The sequence below is a fragment of the Erpetoichthys calabaricus genome, chromosome 9, assembly GCF_900747795.2.
Source record: "Erpetoichthys calabaricus chromosome 9, fErpCal1.3, whole genome shotgun sequence".
In the NCBI taxonomy this organism is placed as follows: domain Eukaryota; kingdom Metazoa; phylum Chordata; class Cladistia; order Polypteriformes; family Polypteridae; genus Erpetoichthys; species Erpetoichthys calabaricus.
In genome coordinates, this window is record NC_041402.2 from 68,739,563 (window position 1) to 68,759,380 (window position 19,818).

Consider the following 19,818-nt stretch of genomic DNA (forward strand, 5'->3'; position numbering starts at 1 on the left):
ACAAAAAGTGATGGTCTACAGAGATCGAGAACACTTAGAGATGCTTGGTATGCATAAAGCATAAAAATAATGAAGTGCTTGCTATGGAGAAGCTGCTGTGTCAGGTCTCAGTTCAGTTGTTTACTTCACTGCTAGCACGTAACTTTCTCAAACTCTACTGAAACAGGGAGCTGCTAGATCATGTGATCATGCAGTTTCAGGACATACCCAGACCTTGGACACTCCATAAAGAACTCACTGAAGAGAAACAGACAATAAATCTTAGGAGTTCATCTAGAAAAATGGATCAATACCTAAAAACTTAAGCTAATAAATTATCCAACAGCCAATTAAACATTGATTTATGAACCAGTATAAAACTTTAATACATTAATGTCTCAGCTCAATTGATGGACCACAGATGGCATCACGCAAATACAAAGCAAATACATCAGCATTCACTGTGAAATACTGGCTACTGTATTTACTGTAAGTCCCCATTCTAGTACAATTCCTAGAAATCTTCATTTGATAACCACATCATATAAACCAGGGGTGTGCAAAGTCATTCCTGGAGGGCCGCAGTGGCCTCGGGTTTTTATTCCAACCCAGTTGTTTAATTAGAAAACAATCCTTGCCAATAATTACATTTCATGGCTTGTTAGTGTTTTAACTCTGCTATGTCAAGTCATTCTCAAATCCTAGATTTTTTTTTTCCATTCTAAAGATATCCAAATATTTTGAAGTGTAAAACGGATGGGTAATTCTCAATCCTTGACTTTTTTGTCTTCTCTTTCCTTCCAAGTATTTAATTAAACCAAATAGTGCATGATAAATACACACAGGCGTAAAGGGTAACAAGCAAAATGGATAACTGCTGGTTTCTTTTGTCATTTGCATCTTATTGCTAATAAGGAGCAATTAAAAACCAAGAATGCAGCTGTTTAAGACTTAAATAAGCAATAAGGGTTCAAAATCTTAACGAGGGAGATAACTAAAATGAAGCAGAAGTGTTTCTAGAGCAATTAGTGCTTTTTATTAAGCAATTGGGTTGGAACAAAAGCCTGCAGCCACTGCGGCCCTCCAGGAATGACTTTGCACATCCCTGATATAAACACTATATCAAGGTCAATAAAAGAAATAATGATAATTTCCTTATAAATTTAATTACTGTATAGTTTTATCCAAAATCCTTCTTCTCCCTTGCTATTCAGTATGGGTTATTTTGTTATTTTATGAAATGAGTTAACCATTGGAAGAACAAAGATGTGAACTTTATACGTGAATGGAAATGAATCAAGAGCGTGTATGATGTTTAAAAGCACACCTTCCTCTACAAGTGTAAAATAACACACAGATGTAATAGCATACAGCTATACTTACTTTACTTTATCATTATCTCTTTATTTTTTTATTTTAGGCAAGACTATGGAAAATCATGTATGTCAGTGATAAGTAAAATTAAAAGCAATTCATATTACTAAAATCACAAAGTATGCTGATATAACAATCTTTATTATGAATCTGTTTAAAGTACCAATTCTCTGACCCAGCACAGAATCCTTTCTAAGGACAAGTGCAAAAGGAGAACACAATTGTGAGGTCCCTTAAAACTGGATAAACACCAAGGAGAGTAAGAAAGCTACAAGGGTGTGAATAAACAAAAGAAGGACACAAAGTGCAGAAAAAACAAAGCTGATTCTGAAGCTTACCTAACAGAAGCTTACCTGAACTCATGAATACCAGACAGACTGATTTTAAACATCTAAAGTCTTAGGTGTCTTTAAAGTATTGTAACTACCTCTTCTCAGGGGCACTTCCAGCCAAATCCTAGAATTGCTGCCAGGTCTGTCAATGCCATTTTCAGTTAAAGGGATGTCAGCATAGATCTTGCGCTTGCTGTCTCTGGTACTTCTACACCCCTATGCCGTTGGCAGCTTAAAAGGCTATGTCTCCACAACAGCTTTTACCTGACATTTCCCTTAAAGTGAGAACGTTATCTCACTGCTCTAAATCATAAAGAGGTTTACTGCACAGTAGCAGAACAGGGCAGTAGTTACCTCCTGCAGGCACCCCTTGACCTAATTCCAGCTTCCTCAGGTGGCAGGAGGCCTTGAAGTTTACTGCCAGTCTTCAATCACTGTTGACGGAGGTTTGTGGTGCAATTGCCCCCCTGGAAACCCTGACCGGATGGGACCCAATCAGACAAAATTACACCACAATCACACTAACATAAGGTCTGTCTGTGTTACTGCAGTTTTAATGGAGAGATTTTTTTTATTTTTATACAAATATATTGAATTGGCTAGTGAAAGATTTTATAATTAAATTTTTTTTCTTGTTTTTCTTAAATGCGTTTTATATAGCATATTGACTGCAAGGTTCCTGAAGTTAGAAGTAGACAACGTACTCTACTCTATTAATTAATCCTATGTTTATACAACCTCTTTAATACAATTAACAGGCCATTACTAAACTATCACAAGAACCTTGTACAGTATGTTTATTACTTGTGTTCCAGTTAGATGCTGTTGTATATTATATGCTGTTGTATGTTGGAATATATAAATCTAGCTGTCTCAGCTGGCTAATCCCAATTTGTTTTTTTAATCAAGTTATTGTGTTCACAGCAAAAAACATATGTGGTGCTATCAGATACATTAAACACTCAAACAGGTCTCCTGCTTGGCACACTGATATGGTATACACCAGCAACATGGCTGTCAAGCATGTGTTACTAAACTGACACAGATGAGGCTTGCTTTCTTCTGTACATGATAGGCCTGCTTACACAACTTGTTACATGCCCATGCAGCTTGGGTCCTCTTAGCTCTCCCACTGCACAAGCTATATATTTTTCAATAACTTATTCTGGTCTTATAGCAGCTCTGCAGTTCCTCCATCTGTAACGCGAATTTTTAGTCTAGTGAGGAGCTTCTTTGACTCATGAAACTGTCAAGGGATACTTCAAGCTTCCAGAATGAAATCGAGTAAATTGATTCCTTCAGCTTCTCTTTCTTTCTCCCCCAATGAATCACAAAAATACATGTTATATATTTATATATATATATATATATATATATATATATATATATATATATATATATATATATATATATATATATATATATATATATAGACAGAGAGAGAGAGATATATTTTTTATTTGCCAATAGCAATCAATTAACAAAAGCTAAAGCACTCAGTTGAAAAGGGAAAAAGAAGAATTTTAACTACACAAAAATACTGCAGTTCTTCAAATGACAATACTGTAGTAAGGAATTTCTTGGACTTGTATTTTTCCTTCCAAAGACCAAATGACTGTGAAATTTACAAGCAGATATTTGAAAAGCCTAACAGACATTTTGTCCAACTTAATAGAGATGAGTAACAAAGGTCTGAATGCTGGCAGGAAAGTGGAGGAAAGTGAATAAGGGAAAAGGAAAAAATAAAAGAAGTCTGTCTTTTGTCAGAAGGTAAATGTAGGCAATGAATTTGTACGGTAAAGCGAAATCCACATACGTGAGCAGCAAAGATGCAAAGTGGCTGGCACATAGTGCAGGCCAGAGGGTTAACGAGCAAAGCGAGCAAGGGGCAAAGCCCCCTAGTAATCCAATAATAACAAACACCATTCCATGAAAGTGAAATCAAACAATAAATAAATATACTCACTGGCCACTTTATTGCAATAAAATTAAATAAAACATTCAACTGCTTGTTAACACAAATATCCAATCAGCTAGTCACATGGCAGCTACTTAGTGCATTTAGGCATGTAGACATTGTCAAGACGACCTGGTGAATTTCAAACCAAGCATCAAAATGGGGAAGAAAGGTGATGTAAGTGATTTTGAAGGTGGCATGGTTGTTGGTGCCATATGGGCTTGTCTTAGTATTTCAGAAGTTGCTGATCTGCTGGGACTTTTATGCATAACCATCTCTAGGGTTTATAGAGAATGGTCCAAAAATGGGAGCATCAGTTCTCTAGGCAAAACACCTCAGTCGTTCACTGCTGGGAAGCTCAAACCCAGCTCCATCATCCTACCACTATCTCACAGTGTCTGAAAAATGATCTCTGAAGCCATGCGGTCACTTCTGCTCCCTAAATCCTCAGTAAGAGCGACCCGCCCCTGGAACTCGCACCCACACTCCCAACTGCATGTTGTTCTTATCAAACTGTCCACTTTGATTTTATTCCACCCCACCCCTAACACCCCTCTCACCAATCCTACTCAGGCTCTTTATTAACTTTGTGGGCCCAAGTGCTCTGTCTAATGACCCGTGGAATGTAAATAGGAGACAGCTAGGCTGATCGTGCCTACACTTTAACATATACTCAGCTCATTTCCCAATTGAACACCCCTTAGGCGCACAACTTTCCAGTAGCATGCACCCACACCCAATAGCCTGAGGTGCAGTTTTTAGTTAAAAAATACACAACACCATAGACCCCTAACGTGTCTCAACACAGAAGAGTTTAGCAGAGTGCTGCAACACCAATTATTTTAAGGCCCTAAAAATGAATATGGTCTCGTAATTATTTATCATATTTTATATAGTGAATCAGTTGAATCTGAAAACAAACAAAAAAAAATCCAGAAAAAAGAAAAGCCTTTATTAGTCTCTGGGGTCACAGATACTAATACTAATATGGACACAAACATTTTTAATTGTGCAAGTTCCAGGTCCAGACATACTGGGCAGATCTTGGCTTATAGTAGGGCTTTAGCTTAATTGCCATTTTAGCATTAAAAAACAAAGTTAAAAGTAAACAAATACACTGATTACAATACAGAGTAAAATATGAACAAACAAAAGTATCAGATGATAGAGCATCCATCCATCCATTATCCAACCCGCTATATCCTAACTACAGGGTCACGGGGGTCTGCTGGAGCCAATCCCAGCCAACACAGGACGCAAGGCAGGAAACAAACCCTGGGCAGGGCACCAGCCCACCGCAGATGATAGAGCAGCAAATCATAAAAAATAACTTGAATTAGAAGGAAGAACAATCATAGACAATTGTAATAAAATTGAAACAGGTGATGAAACTAGCTATATTGAGAAGAGTAATAGTAAATTCACTGCAGCTCTCGAGGGATTAAAAGATTCATCAACCCCAGTGGGTAATTAGCCTCGCAGTGATATCCAAGACCTTGGCTGTGTAGAATGGCTCACATTTCTGCACTACACCACTATGGTCTTGACCTTTAGTGGAAGAGCATCAGGAACCAACTGAAAGCAGTTGACCCTTGTAGCTTACATTGATAAATTATACAGTGAAAACTGTTGAAACAGTGTTTGGTTCAACTGCACTTGAAATGTAGGTCTGTGTCACTTTGTCAGTGTTATCATGCCATCTGACTGGCCATCAAGATAGATGTACACATGTATATTATTTGAATGCAATAAAAGTGTGATCAGAGTTTTGCAGAATGATGGCAATCTCAGAAAAGAAGTGAATTTCTGATAAAACAAATCCATGTATTTGCAGAAACACTAACTAAAACACATTAGTTAAAGACCCAGTTAACAGATGATTATTGAAAATTCAGTATATTCTCTGAAAAAAAAAAATCCACTTTCAATAGATATACAAGAATTGGAGGAATTCTAAACAATCAGGGGCATATGAACTATGTGAAGTGGAAGGAAAATCCCACGGGCCCCCAAGTGCCTTTTTTTTTTTTCAAAAAATTTCCACCATTTTATATTTACGAATCAATAAAGCTAGCGTGTGTGATCAGGATTGTGACTGGCGATCTGAAAAAGAGTATGGCTTCAAACCACTTTACCAGTGTTTCTTAAACTATGATTTCTGTAGTAAAGTTAGCGGAGTTTGTCCAAACACTAATTACTGACCTCTATTATCGTGCAAAAGAAATCCCTTAACACAGAGAACTTTTGTTTCTAATGCGGGAAAATACAAAAAATATTCCCCATGAAATCACCTTGCTTGTCACAGCTAGTGAAGCAATCAAACTGAGATGACTGGCAAGCAAACATATGAATAATAAAGGGGATGAGAGTGGGGACTGGCAAGGTGAGGCAACTAATGCTGCACAAAAATGTGACAATTTTCAGAGTGTTATGAAGAGTGAATGAATAGGATTGGGGTATATATGCTTTGTTCTAAAAGCAGTTTCAGTGGCCATTGTTGACAGTTCGTTGTGTGCTTGCTGTTCAGGTATATACACTGAATAAAAATCCGTAGCAGAAGTGCAAGGAAGATTTAATATGCCTTGGTGGCACAATATTCCAAAGCAGTTGGATTTCAGTCTAATGGTAGTGTCTGAACCACTGAGAACTGTAATGCACAAGCTATGCCACTGTAAACAATGTATGAAACATGAACGAGAAATAATATGTCTTTGGTAAGACAGATTTCCAATATATGAATAAACTGGGGGAATCCTTCCAGGTAACAGGCACATTATGTGTAGAAGAGGCTCTGGGCTCTTTGCATGCTTATAGAGATTTTTTTTGGTTTGTTTGTATCTTTATGTATGTATATATGTATGAATGTATGTTTTGTATCTTGATAACATCTGCTTGGTTTATAGTGGCCCTTATGTACAGCTTTACTGTGTTCTAGATTTAATTTTAAATGGATACACTTGCCATTTTTGCCAATCAATGTACTTAATAACCCATAATGACAAAGTGAGTATCAAAACTAAAAAATCAAACAAACCGTGAATAAATACTTCACAGTACCTTCACCTGAATTGTTTTGCTCCTGCTAAAAACCAGGTCGGGACTCCTTACTGTTCCATGTACCACCATGTATTATTGAGATATACAGAGTTGCCAAGTACTGGTCTGCAAGATGCAGGATTCCTGAATGCATAATATGCATATAATGCCCAACTTTAACTGTTAAGCAAGTGTAAATCTCATCTTGCCATCAGAATTAACAACCATTACTGCTCACTTGAAGCAAAATCAATGACAATAATCTCTAAACAAACACTTTCTTTGCTTTTTTATTTTATGTTGTCCTATTTCAAGACTATATATTTTTACTTTTTATTTTCCCTCCAAAATTATTTTCTTTTGGATGCCTGTTAAATTAAATTGGCATAGTCTTCAAATGCACCATTCAAAATATAGGACAGCATACAATGTTTTCCCTCTGTTTATATAGACAAAGGCACCTGCAATATGAAGTGTTTACATGCACATGCACACACATGATAACTACAACTACTGAACTAGCAACATGCCAGCTGCGGCATGCCCAGTGATGCCATTAATGTGTGCAATTTGCACCAACATGTAAAATAAAAACATGCAAACACCTCTAGTTAATGAAACTTCACAGCTGTTTCCTATAAGACTTATAAGTCTTCTTGCACTATTTCTATTAAATCTGAACTCAGTAAAGGGAATGATGGATATTGTTCTTTTCATTTTTCAAAAAAACTGAGAATGAATTTCAAAAATATATTTTAAGCTGACTAACTATTAAAATACTAGCTAGACACAACCAAAAACTACCCATTATCATCAGTTGCTTATTTCTGTTTTGAGTGCTACCCTACCTGTGTTGTAGATATCAAGGCTTTAATTTAACATTGCAAATATTTATGTAAAAAACATAATCAACAAAAGAATCTTAATTTTGGAGAAAATGGATGCAATTAAGATAGCAAAAACTAACTTCAATCAAATTATTGTCATGACATGTACAATCAAGGGTTCTGGGAATGTTTTGAGACACTGAAAGTTAGCCAAGATGCTAAATGCAAACTACACAATCCTTGGAAAAACAGAAATGTATATAACTGGCTAAATGGAGGAATTCTAAGAAATGATTCCATTATATTAAGCAATTAAGAGTAATGAGAACAGAGAAGGATTTGAAAAGTATCTTTAAAGAAGGATGGTTTCAGCTGTTCAAATACATGTTACTGTTGTGTACTAATCTTTGCTAATGAAGAGGGCCATAGCCTTGATCACACAATACTGAAAAGGGAATACAAGAGGAATAGGATTTATTTTCATTTATTACAAGAATCAAAATTTCAGAGGTGTTCATTTTATGACTGTTTCTCTAGGCAAGCAACTGGGCTATGAACATCTGTTAGCAAGTGTGCTTTTGTTAATAAATAATGAGACAGGATTCATTGTACAGGCTTTGAAGTGCCCTGTCGTTTAAAAAGTCCAACTTCTATTACTCTCAGCTGTTACAAGAGCTAACATCTGTATTAAACACTGTAAGTGAACACTGTCACTCTTTTATCTTCTTTGTACTTCAAAATACATTTTCAGAATCAAAGCTTCTAAAAGTCCCTATTGCAAGGAGCATGTATTATCTAAATCTATACATTACTTGGATGACAGATGTTAACAGAACTAAAATGTCTCATCAGAATAAAGAATGACAGCAAAGCATAACATTCTCTTTCAATGACTCACTGGTACTGAACAGTTTAAAAATGAAATTAGTACATAACTTTTTTTTTTTACTGTACTAGGGGGCTCTGCCTCCTGCTCGCTTCGCTTGCCCACCCTCGGGTTTGGTTTACCGGATATACAATTTAAAGAGATTGTTATTTTCATGGGAATTGTTACACATGCATTATTTTCACTTTTACTTTAAAACTTTTGTAAAAACAATATTTGTCCTTTATTTCCTGCCCCAGGCATGGTTAAATCTCTTTCTCACGGTACATACAGTATAACGCTGCTCGCGAAGGGGGGGCTGAACGCACACTAAAGAGATGCGGTCGGTTCAGCTGATGTCTTGTTGCTGTTGCTGGTGAGCTGCATGTTCTGCTTGTTGTTATTTTAAGAGCTGGGAGCACATGAACTGTGTCTGCCAAAAGCATTCCAACAACTGCTAGGTTAGATGTTCGTGAACTTGTTTTAAATTGTTTGCAAGTACGGCGTGACAGGCAAAAGTCACCGTCTCATGGGTTTTGCTTCCTAAGGTTGTAATGTCTAGTCTTGCGTGTTGTCAAAGTGTCTCTCCGAGTTGATCAGGTCTCGATCGTTTTGCTCAACCCCCCCCCGGAGGCGTGCTATGCTCCTGCCACTAAGCGTCTCTCCCGCTCACGTTGTGAGGGGGGTTGGGGATGAATGCACGCTAAGGAGAAGCAGATGGATCAGCTATTGGCTTTGTGCTGCTGCTGCCAAGGTGCGTGTTCTGCTTGTCACGCTGCGCATCGATTATTTAAAAGCCTGTACAGCAGCTGTCCTTCTGTCTCACTGCCTTATCTCCCGGGACGTCAAATTGTCTTCCGAGAAGATCACGTCTTGTCTCCCTGCCAAGATTTTTTTTTATAATAGAGAGATATTGTCCACTGTTATCATTTGTTAAAATGTTCCTAGTAGAATACCAGCAATAGATATTAAATTCAGGCATTATATACGATAAACATGGAGAAACATGGAGAGACTCATACAACTAAGAACAACAGAAACATGTCCATGCAGGACACATATGGCAAACTGTACAGGAGGAAAACTTTTAGTATCACTGAAGATCCACAAATCCCAGCTACAGGCAGTTAGACCCTCTACCATATGGAAAAGGGTATTAGAGCATTTGGGTCCAGACTACCAGACTCTGAGGCAGTTTTTACCCAAGCACTACCAAATTGTTACTCAAATTCACATCAAAATCTACCTCTGGCTTACGTCAACATGTTTACTCTTCTTTAAGTTTTTCTTTTTTATGTAATTCTGTTGATGTACAATTGTACATAACTCTATTTGCATTCAATGTTATTTTGCACACTGCCTACTGTCTCGTTTTTTCTTTCTAGCTCAGTCATATTGTTTTTTGCACTAATTACCATTTTAGTGCATTTTTTAAAATTATACCAAATAACTACATCTTAATTCTCAACAATACTAATTAAAGTGATATTCATGCATGCATATTCATAAGGGACTGCGGTGGGTTGGCACCCTGCCCGGGATTGGTTCCTGCCTTGTGCCCTGTGTTGGCTGGGATTGGCTCCAGCAGACCCCCGTGACCCTGTGTTCGGATTCAGCGGGTTGGAAAATGGATGGATGGATATTCATAAGGGAATCAATATGTCCCAATCACTATCCTGTGGAACTATGGCTGTCTATAGTAAAAATGTTATTGTACACAACCTTCAACTTTTCTTCAACATCTCTCTCAATACAAGTGGTACAACGTAACTAGCTACCATTACTTTTGTTTCTGTACTTGGGTAGATTATGTAGGGAATCTTTAAATGCAAAAGCCTTTTACTCTTCAAAGAGTACATTATTTAGTAACAATTCTCCATTACTTTTTCAAGGTGGACTGTTAAAAAGTACAATTGATTATAAATGTTCAAAATACAAAGTTCATAATGGGCAATTAAAATGAGACTACATGCAAATATCTTTTAGTAAATAAAGAGATGGTCATGCAGTTCTCTCTACCTGTGTAGGTGGAAGTGTTTTCAGTATAGTGTGACAGACACAACAGCCCAAGAATTGTGTGTGCACTGTAAAAGCCGCAGCCTTAAATCTAGTTTGCTGTTACTTTATGTTTCTAAGATAAATCTGTAATGGTAAGCATGGCAGAAAGCTCTTGGTGTGTAATGGTGGAGGCAGCAGCAGAAGCACTCTTTATAAAGTAGAGGCAGTACATCCTTTGCCAAACTTAGCAGAGCCATTTAGTTGTACAGACATAAAACATAGCAGCTTCTTCTGAAAAACTGAAGTCATCTGCATACAATAACACTTCCTTTGGTTACACCTTGCCTGATGAAGGGGCCTTAGCTGCCTTGAAAGCTTGCATTTGTAGTCTATTTAGTTAGCCAATAAAAGGTGTCATTTCACCCTACCTTCTCCTGTATGCAACTTACAGAAAGTTACAATGATTTTTTTTAAACCAGCAGAGTGTTTAAAATAAATTTCAGGTTGTAATTTTTGTTTTACAGAATCCAGTGACATTTATTTATGTGATTTTCAGTATGTTGGGAAAAAGCATTACAATAAACACTCAGAGAATTACACAAATTCTAAATCTGCTTGCATGCTAGTATTCTAACCTGGACTACAACTGACTGATCTTTGTTTGAGTTCTAACTCCAGCAAGTGTTCTATTTCATTATATACTTTACCTTTGAAATTACAGTATATGTTGCTACAATGCAGATAGATACAAGACAGTGTACACACAAACAGATTATGGAGTTTAAATCTCACTTTCTGCTTTGAATGCACTGTAATTGATCACCTCACTCTAAATGCAGTTATAACATCATTTATTTGAAACAGAAAATTACCTTAAACAAAATCATTGCCTCGTCATCGACCAAAAGGGCAACCTGGCTTTAACTGATTTTTAATTAAACTAGTAGGAGAAGAACGCTTGGACTTTCAGACTCTTCACTGAACCGAATAGTTCTGCATCAACGCATCAACCAACTTAATACCATACGCTAAAAATCTTTTGCTTTTGAAGATAACTTAATTCTGAAGTGCTACTGTCAGGGGCACATTTCCAAATAAACAACATATCCACCATTCAATACTGAGTATGTGGCATGTGCTTTCAAGACCTTCAGATAACTGTGTATTTATAATGTGTCAGCAAACTTAACAACTTTGAAATATTCTAAGTAGATATGTTACAAAGGCATAGTCTTCATTTTATGTAAGTTAGAGACTTTGACAGAAGTAGCATAACTCAACTGCCATCCCTTCTTTACTTACTTAGTAATATGGAGAATTTACAGTATAACAAAGCAGAACAAATAAAGGAACAGATCAAAAATATGCCAGCAATTTTATAACAACAGACCCTTTGATAATCTGAAACAGCACTGGGAACAAGACCTTACAATTAGATTCTCAGACAATGAATGGTAGTAAGTCTTAGAATTCACTCATCTTCAGTTTTGCCAGACAGAGGATAATTTATTACAAAAGTGTACACGGTGTACTTCTCTCTCGACTCATACTGTTGAAAGTTTACTCAGATAGATGGTGCTTGTAAGAGGTACCCTCAAGTACTTGCTGTTTCTCCCTGTCTACATGTTCGGACTATATTCTTGTCTTACACACTGCTGGCCTAATATATTTGCTTATTTATCGAGCACAACAGGAGTTACAAGAGAACACCATTCTTTATTATTATTTATAGTTCTTTTTAAAGTAATAAAGGGACCCTATCACGATAACATTTAGTGCACTACTTCATATAAAAAGAATGAGATAACAACTACAAATTTCAGGTCCAGGACGGGGGCAGTCTTGGCAATCCTGCTGTGCCAACTTTCAGGTTCATTCATATTTTGCATTTTTGTGGATATAAAAAATGATGAGCTGTGATCTTTGTGGTTGAAGTTAAGGACTAATTTTATGGTGTTAGACTTATAGCTTTTGTAAAAAAGAATCCCAACCTACTTATTTCAAAGCCAGTAAGAAGTAAAGTACTATTTGAAATCCAAAAAAAAAAAAAAAACTCCCTTAACAGGGAATGATTCCAAAATTCTTCAGAGAATGGCAGCCCTATATTAAGCCCAATGATCAGATTCAATAGCTTTTAATCTTTGTAGCTATCCTACTAACAAGTCACTGCTTATGTATGTGCCTAAATAATAAATGGTATTAATGCTATGCTGTACACCATATTTCCCCCAAAATAAAAAAAGAATATTACCAAAATAATACATTAGTATCAATGAAGCAGATAAATATTAACTGATACACAGAGCAACAGTACAGTACAGTAGAATGCTGTGTATATTTTGACTTTTATAAATAACTGACATTGCAACACTGATTTGATATGGGAGCTACACTGATGGAGCTACAACAAAGCAGGTCTCTGGGGATTAAGCCATACTCCTTTGCTTAAACCTGCTTCTACAATGGTATAATTTAAGCAATGTAGTACTGTACTTCAAATGAAAGTGACACCTGAAAACATAACTCTTCACAAAAACAGAATTTTCTGTGTGTATAAAGTGATGCAATCAAAGTCAAAATGGAAAAGGTACTCTCCTCACTGTTGGTATATCTAAAACTGAGTTAAAATGAGGTCACTAACAATTTCTCTATCGTATAAATTGAGGCACTGTGAGGCTATTTCACAAATAAAGTAATTGAATGAACTGACTGTGGCAGTTAAATGGTCTTTAAGTACTTGTTCCTTATTATACTGCAGAGCTGTGCAGTAGAGCGTGCCTGTCCTTGTGCCTACAGATAAAGGAATTACTCCCTTAGCTCAAAACATTAACAGGTAGGCTAATTTAGAAGGCCATTAGAATCCAGAGGTTGCAGGTTAGCTGATGGCCACCAACAATTACCACTGTACAAGTCTGCAGACTGAGAAGGCTTGTTTGGTGTGTGTGTGTTAACCAAAGACAAAATAAATGTAAAACAAGTATTCATTCTTTTTCAATCAAATGGCTGGTTTGGCCTTTTTGTTTAAGATTTTTTTCAAATACATTCAAATTATATTCAACTAGTTATACTCATTTGGGGAGCAATAAGCAACACCCATATGTATTGTTAGGCATGGCATGGGCTGGGACATGGTTTTAGTGACAAATTATAGGTCCTGTTTTGATGTTTTTGTTTAAATATTTACACAAGTTCTGCTTGTTTTGATGGCTGTGAACAGCAGGCATTGAGTCATAGTAAAAAGTGTGAGCTATTGAAAGTGAGGAGCAATTAATCTTCTGTTAAAATTTAAGTGACAGCCCTGAAAGGAAGAAAAGATAAATGAAATCAATTATACAAAACAAGCTAACAGCATGTTACAAAGCTCATTTTGACTGTTGTGCACACACAACATGAATCATTTTCTAATTGGGAAGAAACTGGGGCTGGGGTGGAATTGTGGTATCAGGATGTAGGTGAATACTTGTTACGAATGATTAAAAATCCACATAATAAAAGACAGGATGTCTGCTCTTAGTCATTTAGAAAATAATTTCTCCAAATTTTGGTTTTGCGAAGTGGTGCATAAATATATGACATAACACCTAATCGCAATGTTAGTCACCATGCATTGTCACATACAAACACACAAAAAAAAATTATAGATTGTTATGTATGGACAATGGCTACAACCATGACACATACTCCAATAAGATGCTTACCCTTACAAGGAAGCACTCGTCTGCAGGGTTAGACTAATATTCTGCCTAAATAGCACTATCATGTAACATAGCTTCACAACTATGTGATGCAGATCAAACACTGTTATGCCAAATTCAAGTAAAGACATAATAGTAACAGAATAATAGTAATAGAATGGAGGCAACCAGGAGAAGCAACTTTGAGAAACTAGCCAGATATTCATTAACAAAAGACATTTTCTTTCACCCTAAAACAGAACTGCAAATTCATAGTCTTTGGTTAAAAGCTATAAGTCTAACACCATAAAATTAGTCCTTAACTCCAACCACAATGATCACAGGTCATCATTTTTTATATCCACAAACTCTGATGACCAGGAAATGGATGACACAGTTTTTTTGAGCAGTTTTATAAATATATAATGTATATATATTCATGGCATTCGTAGTCTGAGTCACAATCTGATTGTATGGGTTGTTACCTACCAGGTAATGCTTGTGGTTGGTCTGCAAGTCGGCAAACATCCGACATACATATATATACATACTAGGGGGCTTTGCTTACTAATCCCCCGAACCTCCAACGCTATGCGCCAGTCACTTCACGTCTCTGGCAGCTTGCGTTGTGAAGAGGGGGGCTGAACACACCCCAAGGAGATGCAGTCGTGCCTCCGAAACTGCCTCTTAAACGGTGATACAATGGGAAATAGGTTTTATTTTTTTTTTACCTCCTCTTTGCTCGATCAGCCGCTGCCACCATGCCGTGTCGTGTCGTCTGCATCTCTACAAGAAATGTGTCTGACAATAGCATTCACACAAATGAAAAATGATTGAACCGTGTGCGTGGTTATGTGGGCAGGACTTTTCCAAATCTCTTTGCATAAGATCTTGTCTTGTGGGGCTTGAAATTTTCTCTCACGGGATTTCAGTTTCACCAAACAACAAATCTTTTAATTCCTGTGGATATGCCTCTTCATTGGGAAGAAACACTACTTTTTTTTTTCCCTGATGGCAACACGAATAAGACGATCTACAAGTCTCCGACTTATAAGTTTAAATATGAACAATATATTCAATCTCTTTTTACTGTTCTGTTATTTCACTGAGTAATAATTTCAATTTGTTTGCGCTAATGCAATCTTTACTATCTTTTTCTTGAGACTTTTGTATTTTCGTACTTCCATTATCTCTAAACTGCACTGCGTGTATACCGCGCCAACGTTTTTGAAATCTTTTCATTTTCGGAGATACGCTTCTTTATTGGGAAGAAACACTACTTTTTTTTTCTCTGATGGCAACACGAATTAGACGACCTACAAGTCTCCGACTTAAAGTTTAAATCCGAACAATATATTCAATCTCTTTTCACTGTTCTGTTATTTCACTGAGTAATAATTTCCGTTTGTTTGTGCTAATGCAATCTTTACTATCTTTTTCTTGAGACTTTCATATTTTTGTACTTCCAATATCTCTAACCTGCTCTGCATGTGTACCGTGCCAACGTTTTTGAATTCTTTACGACGTTGTACTTTGTCATCTACTCTTTTTATTTCCAGCCCCGGGTATGGTTAAATCTCTTGGCACAAAGACTCGTCTCGTGAGACGTGAAAGTGTTTCTCTGAGAAAATCACGTCTCATATCCTTCCAAGATAAATATACCTGGGCAAGATGTCTAAATTCCCAATGAAATTGACAAGACCTTTGTGAACTGAACAACAATCTGAAGCAGCTTGGCACTCATCGTCCATCATCTGTATTGGTTACATTTAAGTATTTTTAATTGAACTCATTTTCAAAAACATTTCCTAAGTTTTTAAGACTCTTGTCAAATATATTTTCCACTGTTGTGACCATCGTTTTTTACTGTGTTTTTATTCATTTTGCTTAATGATACGTTGATTTTATAGTGTTTGGGTCAAAGTATATTGTTAAAAACACCTACAATATTGCCACACTAAGGTTAGCAGCTTAGAAGAAGATGTCTTCCATGGAAAGCAGGGTGGCGAGCAGCACCTGGTTTGGTGACTGGCAATGGTATAGCTTATGTCTGAAAACAATTGTTTGGTCTGCTTGTGCTGAGCTACTAAGTCTCTTTCTTAGCTGTCCAAGTGCAGATAAGACTGTACATGTGGAGTGCTATAAATCAGCTATATTTAAGTACACATACATTTCTACAACAACACAATTGCATATTTAAGTTTTCAGCATTTTTCATGATGCCACGAAAATATCTTTACTATGAATATTGTTACTGTCCTTGGCCAATTGTAAAAAAGTGTTTTTACTGAGCATAGCTCACACTAATTAAGAATACACTATGTGATCGTGCATACTTTGAATTACTGCACATATGCAGTATATGTGCAGGAAACTACAAGATTAATTTCTTAATTTTTTCCCCCAAAAGAAGAGTGTACTACAAACTCTTCATCATTACTTGAAAATGGGAAAGACTACATTTTAAAATTGTATTTTATTATTCGTCTACATAAAATGGAACATTTTAATATAACAGAATTGGGAATTGGATCTTTGCCATTAAACATTATCACAGATAATTCATGAACCTACTGGTAAAAACTGGACAAAGGCATGAAGGTATATTAATGAACAGAAAAGTACTCGGACATATTTTTTAGCTCTTCTTGCTGCCTTTTTAAAAAACAAGATATTCCTAAAATCAAAAGTGTCAAAATTTGAGACTACGTCTGTTGTTTCAAGTATCAGCACCACAAAAGCATTATAGAATCATTTGAATTAACTGTGACATCCATTGCAAGGCATTTTTACAAGGCTACAGATGTATGTTTTGATCAGACAAATTAAGTCTGGCGCATTTTGATCTATTATGAGAATCCCAAGAGTCCAACTATAGAGAAAGGCATAACATCACTTTTGATTTGCAGTAGCCTTTACAATCATCTTAATAGCAGATAAATTATGCTTTGCAAACATCTCCAAAATAATTCAGTTGTTCAAATTTAATCAATTTATTCCAAAGAACACTTCCTTTGAATATGTTGAATAGGCAAAATTCTTAAAGCTTATAGGTTTCAGTTGCAACACAGACTATTTTGGAGAAATTACAGTAAATTGCCAGTAACATAAAGACCATCCATCCATATTTTAATCAAGCTTTTTCATTAATGTCTTGCAGGGAGAGTAATATAAAATGGAATACAAAATGTTAGTACTGCCTTAAAAATTTTAAGCTGAACCTACTGAATGTGTGAATAGGCATTTTCTAGCATACAAAATTATCAACTAATTTTATAGATAGACACGGTGTTAAAGTAGTAGTTTTTCTTTAATTAATCATTTTTGTCATGAGTCATAGGTGACTATATTTGCCCCTTTTGTACTCTTTATTATGCAGACTTTACCAGAATGCATAATCTTTAGCCTTTATATATTACACTACCTTTTATACCTATACCCTCAAACAACAAGAAAAAATACCAAAAAAAGGCAGGAGATACAAAAGTACACATTCTTTTATATATTTTAGATAATATGCCCAAAGTATAATGAAGCAGAATACAAATGGGTGTTTATAAAATAATATTAACACAATCTGAATGACATGCTGCCATGCTGTCCTTATTTTGTTCAGTCTTTTTTCCGGATACAGCACAGTCTCTGTATGGAGTTCCAGAGACTAAAGCTATTCTACATAGGTGACGCTAAAAGGAAAGACAAAAGACAGATTAGACAATGGGAGACAATGGTCTTGTCTTTATACTGGTCCAATTTTCTTGGCATGCCTCTGGACGAGTGGGTGCCAAGGTTATTATAGTTTTGTCTTTTTATATTAGTTTTTATTTCTATATTTTTTCTGACCTTACTTGGAAATTCAGTTTAGTTTTAGTTTTCCTTCATAGTGTATTTTTAGTTTTAATTTAGTTTTTATTTCACAAAAACATTTCTATTTTATTTTTATATGTATTAGTTTCAGTTTTAGTTTTAGTTATTATGGTATGTTTAAAGAGTTATTTTGGAATTTAGTTTTGTGTCACAATCACACAGAACTGTACACTTAACGGGTTTGGTTATAATATTAGTTTAATGTTAGTGGAAGCTTACTACACTACATGGTTTACTCTCTGGTTTTGTTTTTGCCTGATCAAAACCAGATACTGAACATGAACAATTTTATAAATTTTAAAATATTTTCTATGTCATTTGTGCTGAACAAATGTGTGCCAACTGTTGACACGTTTTATCTTTTCTAAATCTTTTATCTTTTGTAATGAAATGTAGGTGAATTTTAAGACTTGAGGGGTTTTTTTTTACACTAAATGTCTATAGCGCACAACATATCCTGCTCCAAGACAATGTGCTTATAATGAATGCTTTCAATATTGCATTCAAAAATCTCCCATACTGGGCTTTGTTATTTTCTACCAGCCATATCGATCTCTGATTCCATTTCAGGCACATACTGTACAATTTATAGACAGAATTTTGACACAGGCCTGAAAACATATCAAACATTAGAAAACAGATTCTACTGTGTTCTGACAGGTGTGATCATGAACAGGGCTCTTAGGCTTGAATCAGTGAGCAGACCCCATCTAGCTATATTGAAAGAAACAAAGAAAAACAAGCATGTAGTGTCAAAGTTAGGGGCAGTGAGACTTGAATAGCCCACGCATGAGAACAGTAAACCTGTAATGAGCAGAACAAGAGTAGGTAATAGGAGTAGGTAATAGGAGTGTGGACAGCCACAAAATGACAGAGACAGCATCTGAGATTAGGAACAATATATACATTATATAAACCTGTTTATCCAGAGCAGGATCTCAGGAAACCTGGAGCCTACCCCAGCAGGTTTGAATGCAAGGCAGGAAAAATCCCTGGTATGCAATCTATGATATGGCTGATGTTAAGAACAAAAATAATATATTTCAACTATCTATTTTGAGAGACAGAGAGAAAAATTGAAAAATGGGAAACAAATATTTTAAAACATAATTCTGCTACTGGATTATTTTCACAATATCAGGTATTCTGATCTGTGAATATAAACTAAAAAATGATAAATTAATAAATGCAAAACACATTTATATGTTTAATTTTTCACCAGTTGGCAGACTCAGGAGAGGAATTGCCAACTCAGGAATGTTACAAGGTTTGTATCGCTTTGTTGTTAAACAACTTCTTTAAAGCAGAAGTGATTGGTCAGTAACAATATGCTGATCTTGTAGGCTGACCTAGTCAAACTTTCAGTCATTGCCGTTTTATTTTCAAAAAGGATTTTTCCTGTTAGAAGTGGCAGTTGAATTATTGTCAACAAAAAGCAGGCACCTGAGAAATAAACTGAAATGTTAGTCACTCGTGATTTGTCTGTCCATACGGTAAAGGTTCTGTTGACCAGCACATTCCAATTTCAGGCTTTGAATTACAGTACATCCTAATATACAACAAGCGCAAAGAAAGGGGGCAGAGTAAATCGCTTTCTATTTCACACACTTTACATGTTCGTATTCAGCTTGATCTGTCATTGTAAATGCTGTGTAAACACCCACCTTCCTTCACCAGTCGCCGTTCACTGGATGAATATACTGTATGCGAGTAGATCATGGTAGAGACTAGAGTACTTTCTATTTTAGAGTTAAAAGTTATGAGGGTTAAAGACTAATGGCTAGATTTCATTCAAAAATGAAAACTAAAAATATTTTTTAGTAAATTATTATTTTATTTCAGTTAGTCTTTCCAGCTACTTGAATAGTTTTCATTTAGTTTTAGTTTTTCATTTCGGTTTTGTTAATTA

General features: G+C 35.9%; 1 protein-coding gene across 2 annotated transcripts in view; it reads right to left on the reverse strand.

Annotated features, from left to right (window-relative positions):
- The window catches only part of dok4 (docking protein 4), a 263,114-nt gene that overhangs the window by 36,271 nt on the left and 207,025 nt on the right, over positions 1-19,818 (reverse strand). The gene's annotated exons all lie outside the window — the stretch shown is intronic.